The sequence below is a fragment of the Ovis canadensis genome, chromosome 18, assembly GCF_042477335.2.
Source record: "Ovis canadensis isolate MfBH-ARS-UI-01 breed Bighorn chromosome 18, ARS-UI_OviCan_v2, whole genome shotgun sequence".
NCBI lineage: Eukaryota > Metazoa > Chordata > Mammalia > Artiodactyla > Bovidae > Ovis > Ovis canadensis.
This window is the reverse complement of record NC_091262.1, coordinates 10,313-15,000: the sequence shown is the minus strand read 5'-3', so window position 1 is coordinate 15,000 and position 4,688 is coordinate 10,313.

Below are 4,688 nucleotides of genomic sequence, written 5' to 3'. Positions count from 1 at the left end.
GTTAGGGTTAGGGTTAGGGTTAGGGTTAGGGTTAGGGTTAGGGTTAGGGTTAGGGTTAGGGTTAGGGTTAGGGTTAGGGTTAGGGTTAGGGTTAGGGTTAGGGTTAGGGTTAGGGTTAGGGTTAGGGTTAGGGTTAGGGTTAGGGTTAGGGTTAGGGTTAGGGTTAGGGTTAGGGTTAGGGTTAGGGTTAGGGTTAGGGTTAGGGTTAGGGTTAGGGTTAGGGTTAGGGTTAGGGTTAGGGTTAGGGTTAGGGTTAGGGTTAGGGTTAGGGTTAGGGTTAGGGTTAGGGTTAGGGTTAGGGTTAGGGTTAGGGTTAGGGTTAGGGTTAGGGTTAGGGTTAGGGTTAGGGTTAGGGTTAGGGTTAGGGTTAGGGTTAGGGTTAGGGTTAGGGTTAGGGTTAGGGTTAGGGTTAGGGTTAGGGTTAGGGTTAGGGTTAGGGTTAGGGTTAGGGTTAGGGTTAGGGTTAGGGTTAGGGTTAGGGTTAGGGTTAGGGTTAGGGTTAGGGTTAGGGTTAGGGTTAGGGTTAGGGTTAGGGTTAGGGTTAGGGTTAGGGTTAGGGTTAGGGTTAGGGTTAGGGTTAGGGTTAGGGTTAGGGTTAGGGTTAGGGTTAGGGTTAGGGTTAGGGTTAGGGTTAGGGTTAGGGTTAGGGTTAGGGTTAGGGTTAGGGTTAGGGTTAGGGTTAGGGTTAGGGTTAGGGTTAGGGTTAGGGTTAGGGTTAGGGTTAGGGTTAGGGTTAGGGTTAGGGTTAGGGTTAGGGTTAGGGTTAGGGTTAGGGTTAGGGTTAGGGTTAGGGTTAGGGTTAGGGTTAGGGTTAGGGTTAGGGTTAGGGTTAGGGTTAGGGTTAGGGTTAGGGTTAGGGTTAGGGTTAGGGTTAGGGTTAGGGTTAGGGTTAGGGTTAGGGTTAGGGTTAGGGTTAGGGTTAGGGTTAGGGTTAGGGTTAGGGTTAGGGTTAGGGTTAGGGTTAGGGTTAGGGTTAGGGTTAGGGTTAGGGTTAGGGTTAGGGTTAGGGTTAGGGTTAGGGTTAGGGTTAGGGTTAGGGTTAGGGTTAGGGTTAGGGTTAGGGTTAGGGTTAGGGTTAGGGTTAGGGTTAGGGTTAGGGTTAGGGTTAGGGTTAGGGTTAGGGTTAGGGTTAGGGTTAGGGTTAGGGTTAGGGTTAGGGTTAGGGTTAGGGTTAGGGTTAGGGTTAGGGTTAGGGTTAGGGTTAGGGTTAGGGTTAGGGTTAGGGTTAGGGTTAGGGTTAGGGTTAGGGTTAGGGTTAGGGTTAGGGTTAGGGTTAGGGTTAGGGTTAGGGTTAGGGTTAGGGTTAGGGTTAGGGTTAGGGTTAGGGTTAGGGTTAGGGTTAGGGTTAGGGTTAGGGTTAGGGTTAGGGTTAGGGTTAGGGTTAGGGTTAGGGTTAGGGTTAGGGTTAGGGTTAGGGTTAGGGTTAGGGTTAGGGTTAGGGTTAGGGTTAGGGTTAGGGTTAGGGTTAGGGTTAGGGTTAGGGTTAGGGTTAGGGTTAGGGTTAGGGTTAGGGTTAGGGTTAGGGTTAGGGTTAGGGTTAGGGTTAGGGTTAGGGTTAGGGTTAGGGTTAGGGTTAGGGTTAGGGTTAGGGTTAGGGTTAGGGTTAGGGTTAGGGTTAGGGTTAGGGTTAGGGTTAGGGTTAGGGTTAGGGTTAGGGTTAGGGTTAGGGTTAGGGTTAGGGTTAGGGTTAGGGTTAGGGTTAGGGTTAGGGTTAGGGTTAGGGTTAGGGTTAGGGTTAGGGTTAGGGTTAGGGTTAGGGTTAGGGTTAGGGTTAGGGTTAGGGTTAGGGTTAGGGTTAGGGTTAGGGTTAGGGTTAGGGTTAGGGTTAGGGTTAGGGTTAGGGTTAGGGTTAGGGTTAGGGTTAGGGTTAGGGTTAGGGTTAGGGTTAGGGTTAGGGTTAGGGTTAGGGTTAGGGTTAGGGTTAGGGTTAGGGTTAGGGTTAGGGTTAGGGTTAGGGTTAGGGTTAGGGTTAGGGTTAGGGTTAGGGTTAGGGTTAGGGTTAGGGTTAGGGTTAGGGTTAGGGTTAGGGTTAGGGTTAGGGTTAGGGTTAGGGTTAGGGTTAGGGTTAGGGTTAGGGTTAGGGTTAGGGTTAGGGTTAGGGTTAGGGTTAGGGTTAGGGTTAGGGTTAGGGTTAGGGTTAGGGTTAGGGTTAGGGTTAGGGTTAGGGTTAGGGTTAGGGTTAGGGTTAGGGTTAGGGTTAGGGTTAGGGTTAGGGTTAGGGTTAGGGTTAGGGTTAGGGTTAGGGTTAGGGTTAGGGTTAGGGTTAGGGTTAGGGTTAGGGTTAGGGTTAGGGTTAGGGTTAGGGTTAGGGTTAGGGTTAGGGTTAGGGTTAGGGTTAGGGTTAGGGTTAGGGTTAGGGTTAGGGTTAGGGTTAGGGTTAGGGTTAGGGTTAGGGTTAGGGTTAGGGTTAGGGTTAGGGTTAGGGTTAGGGTTAGGGTTAGGGTTAGGGTTAGGGTTAGGGTTAGGGTTAGGGTTAGGGTTAGGGTTAGGGTTAGGGTTAGGGTTAGGGTTAGGGTTAGGGTTAGGGTTAGGGTTAGGGTTAGGGTTAGGGTTAGGGTTAGGGTTAGGGTTAGGGTTAGGGTTAGGGTTAGGGTTAGGGTTAGGGTTAGGGTTAGGGTTAGGGTTAGGGTTAGGGTTAGGGTTAGGGTTAGGGTTAGGGTTAGGGTTAGGGTTAGGGTTAGGGTTAGGGTTAGGGTTAGGGTTAGGGTTAGGGTTAGGGTTAGGGTTAGGGTTAGGGTTAGGGTTAGGGTTAGGGTTAGGGTTAGGGTTAGGGTTAGGGTTAGGGTTAGGGTTAGGGTTAGGGTTAGGGTTAGGGTTAGGGTTAGGGTTAGGGTTAGGGTTAGGGTTAGGGTTAGGGTTAGGGTTAGGGTTAGGGTTAGGGTTAGGGTTAGGGTTAGGGTTAGGGTTAGGGTTAGGGTTAGGGTTAGGGTTAGGGTTAGGGTTAGGGTTAGGGTTAGGGTTAGGGTTAGGGTTAGGGTTAGGGTTAGGGTTAGGGTTAGGGTTAGGGTTAGGGTTAGGGTTAGGGTTAGGGTTAGGGTTAGGGTTAGGGTTAGGGTTAGGGTTAGGGTTAGGGTTAGGGTTAGGGTTAGGGTTAGGGTTAGGGTTAGGGTTAGGGTTAGGGTTAGGGTTAGGGTTAGGGTTAGGGTTAGGGTTAGGGTTAGGGTTAGGGTTAGGGTTAGGGTTAGGGTTAGGGTTAGGGTTAGGGTTAGGGTTAGGGTTAGGGTTAGGGTTAGGGTTAGGGTTAGGGTTAGGGTTAGGGTTAGGGTTAGGGTTAGGGTTAGGGTTAGGGTTAGGGTTAGGGTTAGGGTTAGGGTTAGGGTTAGGGTTAGGGTTAGGGTTAGGGTTAGGGTTAGGGTTAGGGTTAGGGTTAGGGTTAGGGTTAGGGTTAGGGTTAGGGTTAGGGTTAGGGTTAGGGTTAGGGTTAGGGTTAGGGTTAGGGTTAGGGTTAGGGTTAGGGTTAGGGTTAGGGTTAGGGTTAGGGTTAGGGTTAGGGTTAGGGTTAGGGTTAGGGTTAGGGTTAGGGTTAGGGTTAGGGTTAGGGTTAGGGTTAGGGTTAGGGTTAGGGTTAGGGTTAGGGTTAGGGTTAGGGTTAGGGTTAGGGTTAGGGTTAGGGTTAGGGTTAGGGTTAGGGTTAGGGTTAGGGTTAGGGTTAGGGTTAGGGTTAGGGTTAGGGTTAGGGTTAGGGTTAGGGTTAGGGTTAGGGTTAGGGTTAGGGTTAGGGTTAGGGTTAGGGTTAGGGTTAGGGTTAGGGTTAGGGTTAGGGTTAGGGTTAGGGTTAGGGTTAGGGTTAGGGTTAGGGTTAGGGTTAGGGTTAGGGTTAGGGTTAGGGTTAGGGTTAGGGTTAGGGTTAGGGTTAGGGTTAGGGTTAGGGTTAGGGTTAGGGTTAGGGTTAGGGTTAGGGTTAGGGTTAGGGTTAGGGTTAGGGTTAGGGTTAGGGTTAGGGTTAGGGTTAGGGTTAGGGTTAGGGTTAGGGTTAGGGTTAGGGTTAGGGTTAGGGTTAGGGTTAGGGTTAGGGTTAGGGTTAGGGTTAGGGTTAGGGTTAGGGTTAGGGTTAGGGTTAGGGTTAGGGTTAGGGTTAGGGTTAGGGTTAGGGTTAGGGTTAGGGTTAGGGTTAGGGTTAGGGTTAGGGTTAGGGTTAGGGTTAGGGTTAGGGTTAGGGTTAGGGTTAGGGTTAGGGTTAGGGTTAGGGTTAGGGTTAGGGTTAGGGTTAGGGTTAGGGTTAGGGTTAGGGTTAGGGTTAGGGTTAGGGTTAGGGTTAGGGTTAGGGTTAGGGTTAGGGTTAGGGTTAGGGTTAGGGTTAGGGTTAGGGTTAGGGTTAGGGTTAGGGTTAGGGTTAGGGTTAGGGTTAGGGTTAGGGTTAGGGTTAGGGTTAGGGTTAGGGTTAGGGTTAGGGTTAGGGTTAGGGTTAGGGTTAGGGTTAGGGTTAGGGTTAGGGTTAGGGTTAGGGTTAGGGTTAGGGTTAGGGTTAGGGTTAGGGTTAGGGTTAGGGTTAGGGTTAGGGTTAGGGTTAGGGTTAGGGTTAGGGTTAGGGTTAGGGTTAGGGTTAGGGTTAGGGTTAGGGTTAGGGTTAGGGTTAGGGTTAGGGTTAGGGTTAGGGTTAGGGTTAGGGTTAGGGTTAGGGTTAGGGTTAGGGTTAGGGTTAGGGTTAGGGTTAGGGTTAGGGTTAGGGTTAGGGTTAGGGTTAGGGT